Source organism: Artibeus jamaicensis, unplaced genomic scaffold (assembly GCF_021234435.1).
Source record: "Artibeus jamaicensis isolate MK-2021 breed Jamaican fruit bat unplaced genomic scaffold, CSHL_Jam_final scaffold_1964, whole genome shotgun sequence".
NCBI classification, from domain to species: Eukaryota; Metazoa; Chordata; class Mammalia; order Chiroptera; family Phyllostomidae; genus Artibeus; species Artibeus jamaicensis.
The window spans coordinates 14,136,909-14,160,958 of NW_026522030.1; positions in this window are offsets into that span (position 1 = coordinate 14,136,909).

Below are 24,050 nucleotides of genomic sequence, written 5' to 3' on the forward strand. Positions count from 1 at the left end.
CATTTTGTCCTTAGTTTAATGGATATTTTCACTTGCTCCACCAAAATACATCAAATGTAAATTATTCGTCTGTTAAGATGCTGTGGAGAGTTAGTAGACACTCAAGTTTTTATGGCTGTCTGTTACCAAATTATGAAGAGAGCAGTATATGAACAGATTACAACACTGTGTGCAGAAATAATACTTTGTTATTTCCTGTGGCTGTTTTCTCAAGCTCCAATACGGAGCCTAAGTTGTAGTGAAGTAGTAATCTCACCCCTTGGGCTGAGACTGGGCAGTCTTAAATTTTCTTCTTTGCAATAAATAGGCTTTGCTGTCTTCTTTCCAATATTTATCTTAATGGGGCTGAGGAGGTGGATGCAGGACAAACCTATTTTCTTGTGCACCATGACTAAATATAACCTCCATATGCCTAAAGAGCTGGAATACAACCTGCCATGACTCAGTCCAGAGGGCTTTCCTGGCTTCACCCCTAAGCTCCACCCTCTGACACTGTCATCTAGTTAAAGAGACCATAATGCCCTCTCAACAGAACTACCTCTTCCTAGGAATGGAATGAAGGAAAAGCAATAGATTCAGTTTATTTTTTGAGTCAATAACCATACTTCATAGTTACAGGAACCTTTTATCAAGGGAAGTAGTCAAGTTTTTAAGGAGAGGAAAATTGTTAGCAGAGTCAAAATTGACTTGAATTGGTAGCTTCCTAGTGTTGGTAGCTTATTATGTTTATTACACTCTCCAAGTGAAAAATGAGTCTAAACAATATTTTAATGCTTGATACAATTTTAATATTTGATAAAATCAGGATAGAAATTTGAAGAGGAATATGGATAAAACACAACACTAGGAACCACAAAATCTGGGCTGCCAACTTTTGTTATTTTGTATTGTCTGGATATTTTAAACCATTAACTTATAATCTTTGTAATGTTGAATAGTCCTATAGCTATTTTTTTATGGATTTGATATAAAAATAATGGAAGGTCCTCCCTCCAACTGATAGATACTGTGGGTTCTGTTTTCCACATACTAATTCCATCTAGCATGGCTTTAATTATGACTTCTTTCTAGACCACATTGAGTATCATCAACAATCACAGATAAGAAAGGGTTCCATTTTTTGAACATATGGTATTAACAAAGTATAAGATAAAAGCCTGGATGTCACAGGAATCTATGAATTACATCTGTAGGTTTATATTTTAATTATTTGTAGCTATGTTGGCACAACTTTATTTAGTTTCTTGCCAAGAACAAATTGGGTGCTTATGGAGTAATAAAGTGGAAAATAATCAATATTATTGAGTCATTTAAAAATAAAGCACATAAATAATGGTAAAAATAAAAGTATAATATGAAGATAAAACAATGATAGATAAATGCTATTTAGATGATAATCAATAGAAATTAAACCTGTCTGGTTCAATGCCTATATTGGACATAGGGATAGCTTAAAGAACAGAAAGAAAGTTGAAAAGTTAGGATGTAAGAAGGAAGAGAACCAGAGATGCTGTGGGGTCCCCTGTAGCACAAGATCATACTCTAGAATGCTGCCCCGCTCTGTGACTCATCTTGAAGGCACCCAGTGTGGTAGCTATCTGTCGCTACATAACAAATAACCCCCAAAGTTAGAGGCTTAAAACAACATTTATTTCTCATTATTCTTGGGTCAGAAATCTAGGCATGACTTAGGTCTCCTGCTTCAGGAATCTGCAGTCACCTCAATGTTTGAGTAAAAAAAAAAATCTGCTCCAAAGCTCAGTCCTGTGATTGTTAGCAGCACTCAGTGCCTTGTGTCTTGTCAGACTGAAGTATTTTGTTCCTGCAGACTGCTGGCCGGAGGCAACCCTTGGTTCCTCACCACATGGACCTTCTTTGTAGTGTGATAGCTTGCTTCTTCAACATATATAAGTGAAAAGACAATAGTACCCGCAAGACAGAAGTCATAGATTTCTTGAAACCTAATTACAGAAGTGATGTCTCATCACTGGATGAGGCTTGCCCCATTTTGTTCATTAGAGGTAGTCACTAGATCCAGCCCACACTCAAGGGCGGGAGATCTCATGATGATGTGAATACCAGGAGGAGGGATGTTTGAGAGCTGTGGCAGATGCTGCTTACCACACAGTCTCTGTTTTACATCATTCCAAGGTTCAGATTCTTGGGTAAAAAAAAATTAGGGATGCTCAGGTCACTTGTTTACCACTTGATCAAGGGGATAAAGAAGGATAAGATCAAATAGAAACAATACTGCCAGTCAGAGCCAAAACTTGTATATCAGGTCCTATGTCTGGAAAATAAGAAATTAGCAAATCCAGGCAGGAGCTGAGCCCACTACATGTGTTTAAAATGACATATGATAGAAGTTAAAATAATCTAAGAGTCTGTTGTTAAGCAGCATACTTATAAATATTTTCATATAATTTAACTTCTTGCTTGTACCTTCATATGTTTACTAGACTGGCCATTCTTAATAGGATTGTTTCCCCCATTTTATTCTTTGAGAATTAAAATCTTTACACAAGTTAATCCTGACAGAAAGAAAAGTACAGTAGTCCCCTCCCCCCATACCAGGTATTTCTGTTTCCATGGTTTCAGTTCTCTATGATCAACTGAGGTCTGAAAATATTACATGGGAAATCCCAGAATTAAGCCATTCATTATTTCTAAATCACGTGCCCTTCTGAGTAGCATGATGGTCTTGCACTGTCCAGCTCTGTTGTTTCATCCCTCCCAAGACTTGAATCATCACTCCCAAGACTTGAATCATCCCTCCCAAGACTTGAAGCATCCTTTGTCCAGCCCATCTATTCTTATATGTTAGTCACTTAGTAGCCTTCCTGGTTATCAGATCGACTGTCATAGTATTGCAGTGCTTGTTTCAAGATACCATTATTTTAATCTCCCCAAAACACAGGGTAGTGAGGATGGCAATTCAGATATGCCAAAGAGCCATAATGTATATTTATGTAGAAAAATATATATAGGGTTCAGTTCTATTGAGGTTTCAGGCTTCCACTGAGGGTCTTGGAACCTGTTCTCTATAGATAAAGGGGGACTACCATAGTTGTACAAGCTATTATCTCACTGAGGTCAAAATGGATATACAGAGAGTGTGTCAGAAGAAAGTCCATCCTATTGTAAAATGGTGCATCACAATTTTCTTTGGTAAATTTGGTAAAATTGTTGACATTTATTTATACTACATATAAAGAGGTTTATTATAAGCCATTGGCTTCTGCTATTATGGAGGTGGTCAAATCCCAAGGTCTGCCAGAATCTGAGTATGTAAGCTGAAGTCCTAGGATATGACTAATTCCCATTCAAGTCCAAAGGCCAGAGAACTAGAGAGCCAGTGGCGTGGTTCCCATCTAGACTGACAGACTCAGGCTCTAAAATAGCCATTTTCTAATTTGAGTTTGAAGGCAGGAAAAAAGCTGATATCCCAGCTTGAAGAAAGTGAGGCAGGAATTCCCTTACTCAGAGGAAGACCAGACTTTTTCTTCTGTTCAGTGCCTCAGCTGACTGGATGAGCTCTATCCACATTAGAAAGAGCTTCATTTAATTTTCCAATTTAAATGTGACTCTATTCCAAAACACAAACACTAAAGCATCCAGAGTAATGTTTGATTAAATATGTGGGTGCTCTTTGGCTTGGTCAACTTGACACATAAAATTCACAATCACAGCCAGAGTACATAACTTAATTCTTCCTTGTATGCTTTAGATATAAGCTTGTCTCTGTCTTCAGCAGAGTGGGCATTTTAGAAATGTTACAATAAAATATAAATGTGTGTATTAAATATTGCAAATATTAAATATTGTGTGTATAAAATATTCTTGGTATCATATTAGCTAGACCTTTTTTAGTCATTCTTTAATGGTTATTCTCTTATAGTTGTCCCAGTTTTGCCCCTTTTCCCTCCTCCACGCATCCTACCCCCTCACTTCCATGATCAGTTCCCACAGTTGTCCATGTCCGTAGGTCATTCATACATATTCTTTGTCTAGTCCCCTTCTCTTCTTTCCACCATTATCCTCCTCTCCCCTCCACTCTGGTCACTTTCAGTCTGTTCCATGTTTCCATGACCATGGTTCTATTTTGTATATTAGTTTATTGTTCATTAGATTCCTCTCATAGGTCAGAGCATATGGTATTTGTCTTTCACCAACTGGCTTATTTCACTTAGCATAATATTTGCCAGTTCCCTCAATGCCGTTGCAAAAGGTAGAATTTTCTTCTTTCTGCTGCATAGTATTCCATTGTGTAAATGTACCAGTTTTTTGATCCATTCATTTACTGATGGTCACTCAGGTTGTTTCTAGCACTTGGCTGTTGTAAATAACACTGCTATGAAGATTGGGGTGCATAGGTTCTTTCAAATTGGTGACTTGGGATTCTTAGGGTATATTCCCAGCAGTGAAATCGCTGGGTAAAAAGGAAGTTCCATTTTTAGTTTTTAAAGAAAATTCCATACTGTTTTCCACAGTGGCCACACCAGTCTGCATTCCCACCAACAGTGCACTAGGGTTCCTTTTTCTCTGCATCCTCACCAGCAATTGTTGCTTATTGATGTATTAATGATGGCCATTTTAGCAGGTGAAATGATATCTCAATGTGGCTTTAATTTATATCTCTCTGATGACTAGTGATATTGAGCATCTTTTCATAAGTCTATAAGCCATTGGTATATACTCCTTGGAAAAGTGTCTATTCAGATCCTTTGCCCATTGAAATTGATAGTTGCGATAAACATTTTCTCACCATAGATTGTTCTAAAACTTTTCAGCTAGTTTTATAACACAAACAGATTTCAAGGCACAGACTGTTTTGAGAATTGATATGTCTTAAGTATGATAGAGAAGCTCTACTAGATTGAATAGTCAGCTATGGTTGGAGATGCTGTATCCCTGTATCACTCACTGTAAGCAACATGAAGAGCTGAACATCTAACCACCAAACACTGAAATTAAAAACAAGGCACTTCATCCTGTACCAGCAATTTTCAACTAGCGTGCTGCAAAATTTTAAAACATGCAGTACCTATTCAGTCAGAGTCACTGACCTCTTTTCCCTTAGATTGTCAAATAAAAAGTGACAATAGCCAACAAAACAATAACTGTCTGGTGTGAATATATCAAAACTATACCTATTTGGTAGATCAGCAAAACATGTATTTTTGGTGTGCCACAGAATTTTAGTAATTAGCTTACATCAGTCATGAGATGAAAAAGTTTGGAAATCACTGCCCTATACCTGTGAGTTTTACTTGATTAGATCTGCCTCTTATCCTTGCATTTTATTACTATGCATTAAAAAGTATTTTAATTAGTGGAGGTGGTACATGCTGATTTGTTCCTTTTAAATATTCTGAATGTAGAATTACTGAGGTAAATCAGGCCCTTACTAAATATAAAATCAAAGATTACATATGTTTCTAAAATGTCAAGGCACAGATAAATGGGGCTTATCAGAGATATAGGAAAAACATTTTTTTCTTCTTTCCCTTATTGCCTGTTTAAAATCTATGAGGTCAACTCTGCCTTAGTCCCTAGATTAAATCCTGGGTTGATACCATAGTTTTTGTTTTTTTTTTAATCTCTCAGTTAGCAAAGAAACATCAGTCACTTTAGTCCTCTGTTTGGAGCCTCAGGTCAATAATGACATATCTGATTCAGGGAAATAATCAAGACTTAGAATCTCTAGATTTTTAACTTGTATCACACAAACACAAATAATTTTAGATGTGTGAGATCTAATTGCTAAGAAAACAAAACCAGCATGGTGAGACAGCTGGCTGAGTACCACACGTTCTGCTCCCACTTCACAGTCTAGAATTGTAGCTAAATTGAAGCAGCTAGCCAGGGGTCACATGTTTTTACCTTCCTTGCCCCCAGATAATGCCACATGAGTGAAACGTGAACAGCAAAAGGGGCACAACACTTACATCTCTACTTCTAAGATCTACCCACACAGACCTACCAAGCTATTCCTCATTCTCTTTCTCAAGTGATAGGGATGTTCATTATACTATTATGAAGCTTTTTATTTGTTCTCACCTTTTTACCTGGGCCTAATCTGGGAAGGCTATCTTCAGTGGGAAAACAGCTATGTCCAATCCCTTCTACATCTCCGTAACTTATCCGTTATTTGTTCTCTCCCACAGTGGTAATCACAGTGTTTGACCAGTCCAAGGTTCATGTGGAGAGGAGGATAAACAAGGAAAACACAAGAGAACAGAATATTTCTCTCTCGACTAGCAGTGTTCTAAGCTGCTTCAAATTCTCTGTATGATAAAAGAATAAGGACTATTTTTTCTTCTCTGAAATGAGATTTGTGGTCTTTGGTGAGCACGCCAGTATCTGGGGACCTCTTGTGTTTAGTTTCCTTCCAGAAGTCTTATCTCCCCTCCAGTTGGTTTGTTTTGGGTTGTTTGTAATACAGTTTCTGGTTTGTTGGAACCTGCTCCTCTTATCTACTGTCAGCAGAGTACACTTACCTCCTAACCGAACCCTTCCTTTCTGAAGCTATGAGTTAGCCTCTTGTATTTTAAATATCTGATGCTCAGGCAGCCTCTTGTATTTTAAATTTCTCAAGTAGTCATCATAGAGAGTCCACTATGTCCTCTAAATCGCTCTGGTCATGTATAAATCCCTCTCAGTGCCTACTTACAGGTACCATCATGATGCTTCAGTTGAGGTCTGAGCACCTTCACTTCTTGTCATAGGAGAAGGGACTCACAGTACACACTGGGAAATGGTCTTCATTAAATTTTTTTCAAGATATAGCTTATCTTTGCTTCTCAAATTCTTTTTCTTTTTAATGCCTTGGCATATGTGAGGGAAAAAAGGATATATTCAGCTCCTGTTATGTATGGGGTAAAATGGTACCTGCTGAGAGTGGGAACCAAACCTGTAAACTGATGGGAAATATAGTCAAGTGGTTATCCATGTATTTTTTAAATTTCTATTGTATTTTTCATTAATATTTAACTTTCTTATATTCACACCGGAAATCACCACATTGTTGTCCATATTCAAGAGGTCACCACCTAGGTCGCTGACCTGGAGTATCTCCTCAGATGAAAACAGTGACTTCACTTCTTTTTTTTCCACACTATTTTTTATTGTAGTGTTTACCATTATTATTCATTTCCCTAAACTGCCCCCCAATAGTCACCACACCATTGTCCACCTCTGGGAGTCCTTTTTCCTTTTTGTTTGATCCCTTCATTCCCTAAACTGTAACCCTACCCCCATAGCTGTCTTTCTGCTCCCTCTCTATGAGTCTGTCTCTATTTTGCTTGTTTGTTCATTACTTCCACATATGAGTGAAATCATATGATATTTGTCTTTCTCTGATTGGCTTATTTCACTTAGCATAATGTTTTCTAGGTCCATCCATGCTTTTGCAAAAGGTAAAGCTTTCTTCTTTATATGATTGAGTAGTATTCTGTTGCATCAGTGTCCCATAGTTGTTTTATCCACTCATCTATTGATGGACACTTGGGGTGCTTCCATATCTTGGTAATTGTAAATAATGCTGTTATGAACATAGGGGTGCTCATGTTCTTTCAAATTAGTATTTTGGGTTTCTTCAGAAATATTTCCCAGAAGTGAGATAGCTGGGTCAAAAGGCAGATCCATTTTTAATTTTTTGAGTTATCTCCATACTGCTTTCCACAGTGGCTGCACCAGTCTTCATTCCCACCAACCAAACAAAAGGATTCCCTTTTCTCCACATCCTTGCCAGCACTTGTTGATTGTTGATTTATTGATGATGGCCATTCTGACTAGTGTGAGGTGATATCTCTTTGTGGTTTTAATTTGCATTTTTCTGATGATTAGTGACATTGAGCATCTTTTCATATGTCTATTGGCCATCTGTATGTCCTCTTTGGAAAAGTCTCTATTCACATAGTCTGCCCTGAATTTTTAAATAAGATGTTTATTTGGGGGGGGGAGGGGTGAAGTTGGTGTTTAGTTTTATACATTATAAATTTTGGCTATTAACTGTGTTTTGGATGTATGGTGAATATGTTCTCCCATTCTGTGGATTGTCTATTTTGTTGATGGCTTTCTTTGCTCTGCAAAATGTTTTAATTAAATGTAGTCCCATTTGTTTATTTTTCTTTTGTTTCCCTTGCCTAAGGCGATATAGCAGATAAAATGTTGCTTAAGCAGTGTCTGAGATTTTACTGCCTATGCTTTTTTCTAGGACTTTTATGGTCTCAAGGCTAACATTTAAGTCTTTGATCCATGTGAATTTCTTCTTGGGTGTGGTGTAAGAAGGTGGTGTAATTTCTTTTTTCTACATGTCTCTGTCCAGTTGTCCTAATACCATTTATTGAGTAAACTATCTTTAGCCCATTGTATGTGCTTGCTTCCTCTGTTGAATATTAATGGACTATAAAGATGTGGGTTTAGTTCTGAGCTTTCTATTCTGTTCTGTTGATCTATGTGTCTGTTTTCATGCCAGTACCACGCCATTCTGATTACCTAGAGTATATTTTAATGCTAGGTAGCATGATTCTCCAATTTTGTTCTTTCTCAGGATTGCTGTTGCCATGTGGGGCTTTTTGTGGTTCCATGAAAACTTTTGAAATATTTGTTCTGGTTTTGTGTGATACAACATTGGAATCTGTTAGAAATGTGTTGAATCTATAGATTGCTTTGGGTAGCATGGACATTTTAATAATGTTAATTCTTTCTATCCATGAATATGTTATGTGCTTCCACTTATTTGTTTTTTCTTCAATGTCTTATAATTTTCCAACTACAGGTCTTTTATATCTTTGGTTAGAGCTATTTTTAGGTATTCTATTCTTTTTAAAGCAATTGCAAATGGGATTGTTGTCTTAATTTCCCTTTGTGTTAGTTCATTATTGGTATATAAAAATGCAACTGATTTCTGGATATTAATTTTGTATTCTGCTACTTTGCTGAATTCACTTATCAGTTCTAGTAGTTTCTTGGTGGAATCTTTGGGGTTCTCTGTACCATTTTGTGTCATCTGTAAATAAAGATAATTTTATTTCTTCCTTTCCTATTTGCATGTATTTTACTTCCTCTTCTTGTCTGACTGCTGTGGCTAGGACTGGCAATATTATGTTGAATGAGAGAAGTGAAAGCAGACATCCCTGTCGTGTACCCAGTCTTAAAGGGAGCACTTGCAGTTTTAGCCCATTGAGTATGATGCTGGCAATGGGTTTGTCATATATGGCCTTTATTTGTTTAGGTATGTTCCCTTTATGCCCACTTTGTTGAGAGTTTTGATCACAAAGTGGGGCTGGATTTTAGCAAGTGCTTTTCCTGCATCTATGGATAAGATCATATGGTTTTATCCTTGTTTTGGTTTATGTGGTGAATCACATTTATTGATTTGTGAAAGTTGTACCAACCTTGTATTCCCAGAATAAATCCCACCTGATTATGATGTATGATCTTTTTGATGTATTGCTGTATTTGATATGCTTATCCATGTATTTTTTAAATTCTCCACAAAGTAAAAATAATTTCCAGATAGATAAAATGTGCAAAATTACATAAAACTTTAAAAACATGGAATGTTTTTATGATATGAGAGTAGGAATTTCTTAAATGATTCAAAAAGGACAAACATAAATGCATTTAAACACATTGTTTATAAACCTATATATAGCAACCTACACCAGTGGAAGAAGGTATTTTCAATGCATTTAACCAGTGGAAGACTAAATTATAAATACATGTATATACACATGTGTGTATATCTTATAAATCGTTAAGAATTATAGAATAAAACACTGTTTTAAAAGAAGAAAGCAATACCAAATCTAAGTAGAATGTGGGGAAATGGAGTTCTCATACATTAATAGTGAGAATATTAGTTGAAACTGTCTCTTTGGTAAATGATGTTGAAGATATGCATATTCTGTGACTCATAAGTTCCTTATTAACGTATATACTTGGGCTCTTTGCAGTCTTGTTTATTGTAGCTAAAAATAGGACCCATCTTAATTATTTATTAATGGAGGTGTTAATAAACTACTATGAGCTCATATAATGGAGTCCTATACATAGTGGAAGTGAATGAACTGAATATAATTTAATCAACAAGGGTAATTTTCAAAACATAAAAAAATGTTTAGTGAAAAGGAAAAAAACCCAAAATGTTTTTGCTTTGATGCAGGACAGTTGTCCTGGAGCATCTCTGCCACTTGGTCCATGTTCTCTCCCTCAAAGAGCCCTACCAGACATTTAGGTATTTAGGTATGCTTCAAAGTCTGTGTTCTGAGTTCAACCACACAAACAGTTCCTTTGGGTGCAGAGGTCCTGAAAGTATTTGAATCTCTGACAGCCTCTGTCTTTTAAAATAATGACTTGAATTTGTTCACTGAAGGTATCTGTCCTGTGAGCTTTCTAGGCCCATCAAAGCTTTGTGTCTCAGCAACTCACCTCTGCCAAATTACCTCTGTCCTCTCTTTGGGAGGTTCTATCATTTCTCCTGCCCTAATTTCAGAGGTGTTGTCTGCTTTTCCACCTTTTGTCTTACTAAACATTGGTTTTTATCAGCAAGTCTCTTGTGGCTTTGTTAGTTCCTTAATGAGTTTGAGCAGTAGCTATCTCCCAAATTTTTTTCCTATAATTATTTTAAGCCTCTTTGAGAATTATTTTGAATCTTGTGCCCTGAAGTTTGAAAAAACAGAATAAACAAGAAACATCATTTCCGCGGACTGAAAAATGTCAGCAGCTCCTAGAAGTTCCCACAACGGATTATCCCTGTCTGTAAGGGAAGTAACGTTTGGTCATCTTTCCCCGACATAAGTCAAACATGTTGTCTCTCAGCTGGTAAACTAGTCTGCCATCAGAAGAGAAGAAACAGAAGTTATTTTACATTTTAAAATTATTCAGAAGACACGCTTAGAAAAATGCATAATAAGCTGTTTCTGAAGAACTTAAATATGCCTTCATAGTCACCAGAAATTTGTTCAGACTTTTGCTTTTCTGAATGTATTTACCAAGAGTAGAAGTGTCTTGATTTCTAAAAATCCATTTTGCATTTTGAGAAATTTCCTCTTGATGGCTCTGATTTGGGCTAAAAACTTTTTTAAGCCCTTTAGAGCAGTTAAAGAAGAGGAAGAGAGACATCGCAAACTCATCTGGTAAACTTGGGGAGATCAGACAATCGATCTGACTGTAGACAACTTTTCTTTTCACTCTTCTTGTTAGTTAGAGCAGCCGGTGTGCCTCAGGAATTTTTAAACCATGCACTGCCTGACTATTTACTCAGGGGCACTAACCTCTTTTTCCTCAGATTATCAAAGTAAAACATGACAGCGTCCAAGACAGTAATAGCCATCTGATGTGAATGAATTGAAATCATACCTATTTTTTGTCAGATTGGCAAAAAATATAGTTTTTGGTCTGGTGCAGAATTTTAGTAATTAGTTTCTGTGTGCCCTGAAATGAAAAGGTTGGAAATCACTGAGTTAGAATTGCCTTCCCTCTTAATTAAAAAAATTTTTTTCTCCCAAATAAAAGTGTCTCCATTTTCAGAAAAACTGAAAACTCCCACCAGAGGTTCAAATATTTGGTCAGCTTAACTGCTAAACATCCAAAATTTGGGGGACATCTAGACAATTCTTCGTAGGTATCCTCTGTTACTTCCAAATCCACCTGTACCCCGTACATACATTTCTGTGAAAAATTGTTTGTTTCTCTATTGTTGGGTTTTTTTCAATGAATCTCTTTGATAGATGACTGACAGTATAAATGTTCATATGTTTGAGAAATTGCTACACTGCAATGATTGTGCTGGTTTTTCAACAGGAACCTGGGCAAATAAACCGTAGCATGGTGCATAAGATGATTACTGCTTGTGTTACCCATTCACAGCCATAGCTGTTAATCATTACAGCAGATAGTCTAACATGAATCTTTATGGACACAGAGCTTGCAGTGATGTTAGAATTTAAAAAATATTTGAGGCATATTTTTCCTTATTTACAATCTACCTTGATTATTTAATATTAGCCAATCAATAATTAAAGAGTAAATTGTCCTTTGCTAATAATTGCAGTGGATTAGTTGGCAGCATGGCAAAGCATGAGAATAATTATTCACCTACATATATTCCGACTTGTTCCCTGAGTAATTTACTATATTTGTCGATAAGAATGCTCAGAAACACGCCAACAGGAGGACCGGCACCAGATATCGGGCAAGCACACTAATCTATGCCTTGTTAATACTAGAAGTGCCCTCTCTCAATCTACAGCTTCATCATCTTTTATTTCATCCCACAGTTAACAGAGTCATCTATCTAGTTTGTTCCTTACTTTTAAAAAAAGCTTCAGTAAGTCCTCACCAACTTCTGCATTAAATCTGTCTCCTAGACTGACATATAAAGTAGTTGGCATCCGTCAGTTTAAGTGGTGTTCCACAATGGAAACAAACTGCCCCCAAATCTCAGTGATTTATGTAACAAAATTTTATTTCTTGCTCATGTTACGTGTCATTAGCAGGTTGATTGCAGCTCTGCTCCAAATTATTTTTATTCTGGGAGCTAGACTGAAGGTGCAAACTCGACTTGGGCATGCAACAAAGAGAAAATATACTCGTATATAGCAGACCGTGACTTTTATTTCATTTCATTGGTTAAAGGGAGTGATACCGACAAAGATATGATCAATGGTGTATGAAATATAACCCTCCTGCAGGGAGGGATGCTGTAGGGAGAAGCAAAAATCCAATTCATCACGTCCTTCAGGAGCTTATTTTTATCACTCTCTCAGCTAAAAGGACTCCCCCATCATGTTTTACAACTTGCTGTTTTGTAATGTGTCATGTTTGCTCATGGATCTGAAAATTTAAATCTGCCAGAATTCCTTGTTTTAATTTTCCTCCTGGCCATTGCCTACTCATTCTATAGGAACTAAAAGATCTATTAAGGTTCCTTTAGCTTCAAGAATCTTTGTGGCATATTCTAATGGGAAATTTCTGATAGGTGCATAATCCTCTCTCATTACTTTCACAATAGTCTCAGCTGTATGTGAGTATCTGCTGCTCACACAAGCAGTCTCACAGCCTCCAGAGTTGAAGGCTCCTACTTTGGAAACAATGCCATACTTGATTTAAAGAAGATAAAGTTGTGGTGGCCAAGTAAACAGAAATCTGGCAGAGAGATAGCTGACTTTGCTTACATGTAAAGGCAGACATACTTATTTCTCGAGTTCCCTAATGTGATTCTGAGTCATCAAATCCACCATTACACCTCTTTAAGAAGATTTCCTTTGCCAGCCTTGTAGGCTTAAAATGGAAATACTACTATATAATTAATATGTTATTTGGTGTACTAATATAACACATTATTTGGTATATTACTCTTTTCCTTATACATGGTAACCTCCAAATGGTTATTCTGTCTTCTTGAATGTAACAGCTGTCCCTGATGTCCGGTCTTTGGTTCAGCAGGCTTGTTCCTCCATTGATGTAGGTTCCTTGTCCCCAGACCATCCTTCATCCCATGACAGAGAGGCCCTTGCGATTGTAGCAAAGGCCTGCTGTTACAGAGGAATAGATGAGATGGAAATGTTACCATCCTAAGATTGGAGCACTCTTGTTCTTCTCTCTTCTGGGAGTTTCTCAGGCTCCCCGTATCTGGGGTGTGTAGTGAGTTCTAGAACTTCATAAACCTGAGTCTGCCTGAGGTTTAGGAGACCCCCATGGTCTTCTATATTGTATCTAAGGAGAGATGAGAACTTGCAGAACTGCCAGCTTCTAGTAAAAACCAGTCAGTTTGTTGAATACATGATGAATGTGTTAAAGTAGGCAATTTGAGAGCTGAAAGGAACTCTAGAAATGATTCAGTCTAGAGGATTCTAAACATAGCTGCACACCAGAATTACCCAGGCAGATGTAAAAAAATCACCGGTGCTGAATCAAAACTGCAGAGACACTGATGTTGTGGATGGAGAGTGGGGCACAGACCTAGTCACTGAATCCAAGCCTCTCTTTACACTCCACCAACTTTGGTTGCCTCCCACATTCAGGAAGCTACAGGGAACAGGTGCATAACAAATGTGATGGAATGACATCCAGTATCAATTCCAAATCCGGCTTTTACTGATTATATTGCATGCTTGTCTAATAAGAAGACGGACAAGTAGAATATTCTTTCCACACGTAAAATTTCAGTCAGCTTCTTTAGTTTTGAGATACATGCCTGATTTCCACCTACTGGTTCCCACCAAGGATCCAGAATCAAAGAAGAACTGGAGTATTGCCCCCGACTGAAAAAATAAAAATCTCTGAGAGAGAACTTCTACTTAATCTACTCAGCTGAAAAAGAATGTTTATGAATATTCTGGGGAGTATTTCTCAACTCCTTTTCCCAATAAAATTAAAAATTTTCTAATTCAAAGTAATAAATAATTTTGAGCACTACTATATGATGGATAGTCTGGTAGATGATAGATTATGTGAGCTTAATTACATTGATAAAGAGAGTTCAGGATCACAGATGCAGATCAAGCTAGTTGTCACGGTATCAGCCTCCTTGCATCTCACACTCAGCTAAATTATGTGCCCCTGGAATGTCCATGGATGCAATTTCAATGCCTGGATGCACTGTACTCCCAGTGTCTTTATCTCTCTCAAGGTCACATTGAAAAAACATCTTCTACTCTGCTCTCTGTTTTATTCTTCTTTTTGTTCCCTAGGACCCAGAGTGCTTTTCTACCTCAGTGCTGCTTATGAAACCTAAAATGCTTTATTGAGTTTCTGGAGTTTTTGCCTTTTGAAAGTAGTTATGTTTCACTCTTACATAGTTAGAATATCATCACCTCCCTTTTAAAAAGAATATGATATATAAAAAATTGTCAACGTCACTAGTCATCTGAGAAATGTAAATTTTAAAGCTATAATGAGATGTCACTTCACACTGGTCAGAATGGCTACCATCAATAAACGAACAAACAAGTGCTGGCGAGGATATGGAGAAAAGGGGATCCTCATGTACTGTTGGTGGGAATGCAGATTGGAGCAGTTATTGTGGAAAGCAGTGTGGAGTTATCTCAAAAAATTTAAAATGAAACTGCTTCATGATCCAGTGATTCTGTTTGTGGGAATCTATCTGAAGAAACCTAAAACACAAATTTGAAAGAACATATGCACCTCAGTGTTCACTGTTGCATTATTTACAATTGCCAAGGTTGGAAGCAGCCCAAATGTCCCTCAATAGATAAGTGTATGTAAAAACTGAGGTACATTTACACAATGGAATACTACTCAGCTGTAAAATAGAAGGACATTTTACCCTTTGCAATGGCATGGATGGTCCTGGAGAGTAATGCTAAGTGAAATAAGCCAGTCAGAGAATGACAAGTACCATATAATTTCACTCATACATGGAATCTAATGAACAAAACAAACTAACAAGCAAAATAGAGACAGACTCATAGAGCTAGCTGACAGCTGTCAGGTCTGGGAGGTGTGGAGGTGTTGAACAAAAAAGAGGAAGAAGATAAAAAAACATGTCTACTAAAATGACAGCAAACTCACAATTACTAACAAGCACACCTAAAATAAAAACAAACTAAGGAAACAACTAGAACAGGAACAGAACCACAGAAATGGAGTTCACATGCAGGGTTAGCAACAGGGCAGTGTGTGTGTGTGGGGAAGGTACAGAGAATAAGTAGCATAGATGGCAGGCAGAAAATTGACAGGGGGAGGGCAAGAATAGTATGGGAAATATAAAAGCTAAAGAACTTAAAACACATGGACATGAACTAAAGGGGGAAATGTGGGAGGGATAGAGTGTGCAGGGTGGAGGGGAATAAAGGGGGGAAAGGAACAATTGTAATAACATGATCAATAAAATATATTTTTTAAAAAAGAGGAAAAAACTCATGGACATGGACATCAGTCTGGGGATTGCCAGGGTCAGGGAGAGGCAGTGGAGGGTATAGGGGGAATAAATGGTGATGGAAGGAGATTTCACTTGGGATGGTGAACACACAACAGTGTTCAGATGATGTATTATTGTAGGGTTGTGCATCTGAAACCTATATAAATTTGTTAACCAGTGTCATCCCAATACATTCAATAAAAAGGGAAAAAAGAGAATTTGGATTAAATATAAAGCACTGCTGTACAAATTTAAGTAATGTTGCAGACACCACTGACTATACAAAAGCAGTCCAGTTTATTCATGGGTACCGTACTGACCTGCTCCAGGATAAACTTGTTCTTGTATGTTCCATGCTCTTGGCATCTTTGGTGTCTTGCCATTGATGCTGGCCAAAAGGCATCATGACATAATAGTCATCATCTGATCTTGTGTGAATTTGGTCAGTGCCGCTCACTCTCATCACATCAACTAAATTATGTGCAGTTGTCCTCATGCTGAATTTAATTTCTTTTTACAATGTCTTCAAGAAGGTTGTTAGAATTTACCATTGAAATAAAAATGCACATATGCATAATATCCTGGACACAGAACAGCATGATATATGATGAAACTCTAAGTGTAAAATAAAATCTGAAAGTATTCATTCAATGATTATCAAATAAATATTCTATGTGGAGAAAAAATTATTCCATAGCTCACTGGCAGGGGATTTGTTTCCTCCTTTTTTAGTGATACATAAAATGATGAATTTCACACTCCGTTTTGTTGGAGAAGGCTCTATTCCCAGCAAAAGACCGCATGCATCCCTCAGGGTTGCTTACTGATTAACATGGCCATGTGACTTAGTTCCAAACATTGAGATATAACCAGAAGTCATTGGGTTGAGATTTTGAAAAAGAAGAAAAGAAAAAATGAAACTCCTTTAGTGTACAAACTTAGCTGGCAGATTCTGTCTTTTTTCCTCCTCACTGAAAAGAGGACGTGATTCTGGAATTTGCCTCTCCTTAGGACCATATGACCTTGAAGACATGATAGGATGATAGAAAGATAGCAGCAGCCTGAGTATTATGACTTCGTGGGACCAAGATACCCACCCTGGACCTCCTACCTGAAGACTCCCTGGAGTATGAGAAAAATAAACGTCTTAATTTTCACTGTTCATCACAGCTGATCACAGATCTTGACTCTACACATAGATTCAAATGTACAATGTGAAATTTATGAAATTTTGATAGCTCCCTAATGAGCTCATTTCCAAACAACCCACTAAGAATGATTTTTCAGGTTGTTGTACTATCTTTTAAAAATCTATATAAGGATCATGATCATCATATTAGAATATGTGGGCGAATAAATTTGAAAATAAATTTATTTAAATTCCCACCATTCAAAGATTACTAATTAACTTAGTTAACCAATGAATATTACAACAAAAATACTAACTATAAACAAATATTGCATTCAAACTTTTATAAAAATGGATCAAAATATAATGCTGGAGTAAAAGATTGAAGGGTGTTAATTGCCCTATTCTTTGCATCTTTTGTAGGTTTAAAATTTTCAAGTAAGAAATTATGTATACACACATATGTATGTAAGTATATTAATATAACTTCATATGTCTTCGAGAGCAGTTGATTGACAGATACTGCACTTGGAGAAACTTTGGCACTTCCTTCTATGATTCTTTGGGCGAGCTCAGGGTTCTAACCCTGAAAACCATTATCTGAGTTTTCATTGCACCGAGCCTACTTCCATAACTATATCCACAAAGAGACTTGAAGAAATTCTTTTATATATTTCTTTTCCCCATTCTAGAAATAACATCCATCACACATGCATACAACCACTACCCTAATTAAAAAACTGAGGTGACATACCAATGGAACACAACTAAGAGCCCATAAGAAAACCCGCAGGTTGAGGTGAGCCCCCCAAAACCTGAGTTATATTCCGGAAGTCAGGCCCCTTGTAATACAGGCTTCCCCTGCTGGGTGAGTGTTCATGAACCCTCTGTGTCAGTGTGCTCGCTGGCATTGTAAGAGTTAGAGTTTGGCTTCAGTGATTTTTTTTTAAGACTGTTTCAACACATTTGCCCTCTTTATAATAGGTGCAAGTGCACCTGCCATACCATGTTGAGTATTCAGTTTTTTTTAAAAAATATTTTATTGATTATGCTATTACAATTGCCCCAATTTTCCCCATTTGCCCCCCTTCACCTGGTACCCCATTCCCTCCAGCCATCTGTCCCCTTAAATGGGTCATGTATATAAGTTCTTTTACTACTCCATTTCTTATACTGTTCTTTACATCCCTCTGTCAGTTTTGTACCTACCAATTTGTACTTCTTAATCCCTGTATATTTTCCTCCATTCTCCTCTTTCCCCCTCCCAGCTGATAACCTTCCAAATGATCTCCATATGTGTGATTCTGTTCCTGTCCTACTTGTTTGCTTAGTTTGTTTTTTAAATTCAGTTGTTGATACTTATAAACTTATTGCCATTTTAATGCTTATAGTTTTGATCTTTTTCTTACATAGTTCCCTTTAACATTTCATAATAATGGCTTAGTGATGAAAAACTTCTTTAGCTTTACCTCATCTGGGAAGTACTTTATCTACCCTTGGATTATAAATCATAGATTTTCTGGATAGAATAAAGTAGGTTGTAGGTCCTTGCTTTTCATTGCTTTGAATACTTCTTGCCAGTGTTTTCTGATGTGCAAAGTGTCTTTTGAGAAATCAACTGACAGCCTTATGGGAACTCCTTTGTAGGTACCTCTCTGCTTTTTTTTTTTGCTGCTTTTAAGATTCTTTCTTTATCTCTAACCTGTAGCATTTAATTATGATGTGTCTTGGTGTGTTCCTCTCTAGGTCCAACTTATTTGAGATTCTCTGTACTCGTATGTCTATTTCCTTCACTAAATTGAGGAAGTTTTCTTTAATTATTTTTTCAAATAAGTTTTTAATTTCTTTCCCTTTCTCTTCTCTTTCTGGCACCCTTATGATTCAGATGTTAGTACATTTGAAGTTGTAACAGAAGCTCCTTGTACTATCCTCATTTTTTAAATTCTTTTTCTTCTTGCTGTTCTGCTTGAATGCTTTTTTCTTCCATATGTTCCAAATCATTGATTTGATTTTTGGCTTCATCCTATCCTCTGTTGGTTCCCTGAAGATTTTTCTTTATTTCCCTTAATGCAACCTTCATTTCTGCCTGGGTCTCTTTTATGCTGTTGCAGTATCCAATGAGTTATTTGAGAATCCTGATAACCAGTGCTTTGAACTCTGCATCTGATAGGTTGCTTGTCTCCACTTTGTTTTGTTCTTTTTCTGGAGTTTTGTTCTGTTCTATCATTTGGGCTATATTACTTTGTCTTCTCAATTGGCAGCCTCCTTGTGTTTGTTTATGTGTATTAGGTAGACCTGCTTTCACTCCCTGACTTAGTAGTGTGGCCTGTTGTAGAAAAGTCACCTGTAAATTGTGTGTGGCAGAGCCTTAGGTAATCATCATGGTGGCGCAACTCATTTCACCGTTTTGTGGCTCTGTGTGAGAGATGCTCAGAGAGGGGACAGTGCTGCTGCCTGGCCTCTAGAGATTTGCCTGGGAGGAAGCTGTCTCCTGGCAGATGCCCTGTTGCCGGTCAGCTCACTTTTTCTCCACATGCCACTGGTGCCATTCCAGCTGTGGCCCTGGTGCTGAATCCCAGAGTGAGTGCATCTGCGAAAGTCCTGAGACTTTTGCGGGTCCTTTGGGAGGAGTCACCTGTGAATCCTGTAGTTTCTTCTGCTGCCCCAACCCCCACTGGTTTTTCAGAAGTTATTGGGACTTATCTTCCTGATGGTAGAATCCTGTGCTGGGAATTTGGTCTGAGGCTGGGATTGATCACTCACAGGGTATCCCTCCTGATTTTTATCCACCACATGTGAATGTTGGACTGGCTACTCTCCATGCCTCTTCACCTCTCCATCTATCTTTCCACATGTCTATGCCTCTCCCCACATCTCTACCCCTTTTACCTGCCGAGATGAATGTGGCTTCTTTAAGTCCTTAGTTGTCAAACTTCCAAAGAGCTTGATTTTCTGACAAATCTGAGTGATATTTCTTTTGTAATCTAGTTGTAATTTTTGCTGTAGTTTTGCAGGGAGGAAAAGCATATTTATTTATGCCTCCATTTTGACTAGAAGTTTTGTTCAGCAGTTTTGACAAAAGCCAGAATGACCCCCATGTCTCACCCTCTCTATTCACTCAATCTTGCCCCAAACAAATTTATTTTTGTTTTCCAGGATGAAAAAAAGTCCTCAAATGGAAATATTTTGTTGAGGTGGAAGATGTGAAGCAAACATGCCAGACACACCAAAAGGCATCAAAATCAGTGAGTTCAAAAATTGTTTTTGGGCAATGAAAAAAACATCTAAATAGGTGTATTGCATCAAATTGAGAGTACTTTGAAGACTACTGAAGCTTAAACATGTAAGAATAAATATATAAGTTTTATAAATAAATTTTGAGTTTTTTGAGTCTGCCTTCATATATAGGCAACTAACTTTTGACCAAAAACATGGAATGGAGAAAAGAAAGCCTATTCAATATATGGTGCTTGGAAAATTGGAAAGCCACATGCAAAAGAATTAAACTAGACTGCTGTTGGTCCCCCTATATAAAAATTAACTCAAAATGGATCAAAGACTTAAATATAAGACCTGAAACAAACAAACAAACGAAGACCTGAAATGATAAATTACATGAAAGAAAATAAAGATACTGAATTTATGGACCTTGGTCTTAGAGAGGATTTTATGAATTTGACCCCAAAGGCAAGGGAAGTAAAGCTAAAAATAAATTAATTAGACTATATTGAACAACTAAAAATCTTCTGCACAGCAAAAGAAACCACCAACAAAATAAAAAGGTAACCAACTGAATGGAGAAGATATTTGCAAACAGCAGCTTTTACAAGGGGTGAATATCCAAAGAATTCATACAAGTAAACACCAAACAAATAATCCAGTTAAGAAATGGGCAGAGAACCTGAACAGACACTTCTCCTAAGAAGACATACAAATGGCTAACAGATATATATGAAGAAGATGCCCAACTATACTGGCTATTAGGGAAATGCAAATCAAAACTACAATGAGGTATTACCTGACACCCGTTAGAATGGCTATGATCAAAAACAAGTAATAATAAGTGTTGGAGAGGTTGTAAATAAAAAGGAGCCCTCACTGACTGCTAGTGGGAGTGTAAACTGTTACAGCCAATATGGAGGTTCCTCAGAACATTAAGAATAAATTTACCATATGACCCAGTACCCCTTTCTGGGTATCTACCCCAAAATTGGAAAACATTTATTCGCAAAGACATATGCACCCCTGTGTTTCTTACAGCATTATTCACCATGGCCAAGATGTGGAAACAACCAGAGTGCCTTTTGATAGATGATTGGCTAAAGAGGATGTGGTACATGTATACAATTGAGTACTACTCAGCCATAAGAAAAGATGAAATACTGCCATTCGCAACAAAAAGGATAGACCTTGAGAATATCATACTAAACAAAATAAGTCAGTTAGAAAAAGTTAACATGATTTCATGCATATGTAGGATATAAAATCAAAAGCAACAAATAAACAGGGGAAACATAAGAACTTATAGACACAGTCAACAGTATGGAGGTTACCAGAGATAAGGAGGGTGGGAGAGTAGAAAAGGGTAAAGGGGGTCAGATACATGGTGACAGAAGCTGATTTGACTTTAGGTGATGGGTGCACAATGCGATGTGGGTATCATGTATCATAGAATGTATACTTGAAACCTGTATAACTTTATTGGGGTACAATGAATACATTTGAATAAAAATGAACAATACATTGAATAAAAATAAACAAGTTGAGTGCACGTATTCTGACAATGCAGAGGTATATTATACAGCAGGACTAATTAGAATCTTTTGAATTTCAATGAAAAAAGAGAACCTGATTTTTGAGACAGAATTATTGAAAATTTCTGCTCTCAAGCATATTCAAATTTGGTAAGTTAAAGGGCTTTCAATATGTTGTTTAGGAATCTCATAGTAGAGCATTAATGAGCTAGTGCCCATAACTGATTACAAGTCAGTTCTAGCAAGGGATGTAATTAAAGTCTCAGATGTTTCAATTTTCACAAATAGAACTTTGTCTTCCCTTGATGCCTTTTTTCCATGCTCAGAGTTCTTTGCAATTATTAGCTCATTAGTCCTAGTGGATTTTTTAATTTAATTGTAAATTAGTAGACCCTACAGAGTTAAGTATAAAATAAACAGGATGTTAATAGCCCATTTCATGAATATATATACTAATAGCTCAGCCTTTATTATCTTGACATATACATTGATAGCAGCGTGAATTCAACTCTCCTTAAAGCACAATTTCATGCTTCTCACATATTAGTATTGCACAGAATTTGCCTCAAACTGAAAAGAACTTTTTTTTTGTATTTTTACTTGCCATTCCAAAGTTTAGATTTTTGTAGAATTTCTATATATATATATATATATTCATCCTACTACTTTGATATATTACTAGAGTAAAATCCCTCTCGACACATTATGGACAGAAATAGAATATTTTGATCAGCTGCTCTCATTGCTGAGAGATCATTGTATTTACCAGGGATCTTATGTTATCACTATTTCCATTTACACCTCCAGCCTGGGAAGGAAATCATGGACATTTCTACTGTTTCTAGGGGTCTGAGAAACATTTGGCCTTGTGCAGATGAGAAAATATCAGTTATAGTTGAACGACTGGAAGAGGACAATACTAACTTACCCCCCCAAATCACCCCTTTAGCTCATTCTGTCCCAGTGCTGCCATTCCATATCTGGGGTGGTGGCCTGGCCATGACTCAAGCCATCCAGATGACTACTTTCACCTGACCATGGTGACTGGTCCACGTATTGGTTTCCTGGCACGGCCATATCAAAGTAGCTCAGACTGGGAGACTTTAACACAGAAAGTTAGTGTCTCCCAGTCTTATACTTCCAACATCAAGGTGTCACCAGGGCTGGTTCAGATTCTTCTAGAAGCTGTGAAGGGGAATCTGTTTCATGCCTCTCTCCCAGCTTCTGGTGGATTACTGGCCATCTTTGGTGCTTCTCGGGTTCTGCTACATCACCTGACCTTTGCCTTCATTTTCACATGCCTTCCTGTGTGCCAATCTCCACATTTATCTTCTTTTGCAAGGACACCATTGGATTAGGACCCATCCTACTCCCATCTGACCTCATCTGAACTAGTAACACCTGCAATGATTCTATTTCCAATTAAGGTCACATTCACAGACATTGGGGGATTAATGCATAAGCAAATAATGCTCACTGATGCTCAATAAAATTTTTACTGAATCCTCAGAAACACTCTTTTTCATCCACTGCATGAAAGTGGGCAGGGATGGGAACTACTGCAGTCATCTTAAAACCATTGGGTGGGAGTGAGGGGCTACAGAAAATGAATCTAACATTGTGGAAGCAAAACCAAGAAATGGAGATAGAAATGTTTATTTGCTTCTGATTGAACACTTGGTCAAACCATATCTGAAGTCAAATACTCCTGTAGTTCAGTGTTATTAATGAAAATATGCTCCTTTTTAAAGCTCATCTTAATATCTTTTTCTGCTCATTCCTACAGAAATAGAGCCATAATTAATATGATTAAAGGGTGGAATTAGAGATCCATGAGAACAGCAAAAAGAAGGGTGATGGAATGAATAACCCCTTTCTGCTTTTGTATTATTTTATATCAGACTCAACTTAATGAATTCCTTCACAGTGATATGTGATACCTCAAAAGTAAAAGTGAATATAATCATTCTGTTTCTATGAAATATTGAATCCCTTCGCACACAGAAGTATGCAAAGGCACAATTTCCTGTAATGACAAATCTTCCAGCAAAAGATCAAGCTATGTGTTTCCAGATGATAGTCTCGTGTCCTCTTGGAAACAAAGAGACAGCCAAGCTAAAGGCAAGAGGACTAACACAGAGATAACAGAGACACAGGTCAAACACAGAGTCAATGATCACAGGAAAATGGTCTTCAATCTGAGACAATGTCCAGAAATGAAAGTTAATTCTCAGGGAATGCAGTTCTGGGGAATGCATGAGAACTTGACTTTCAA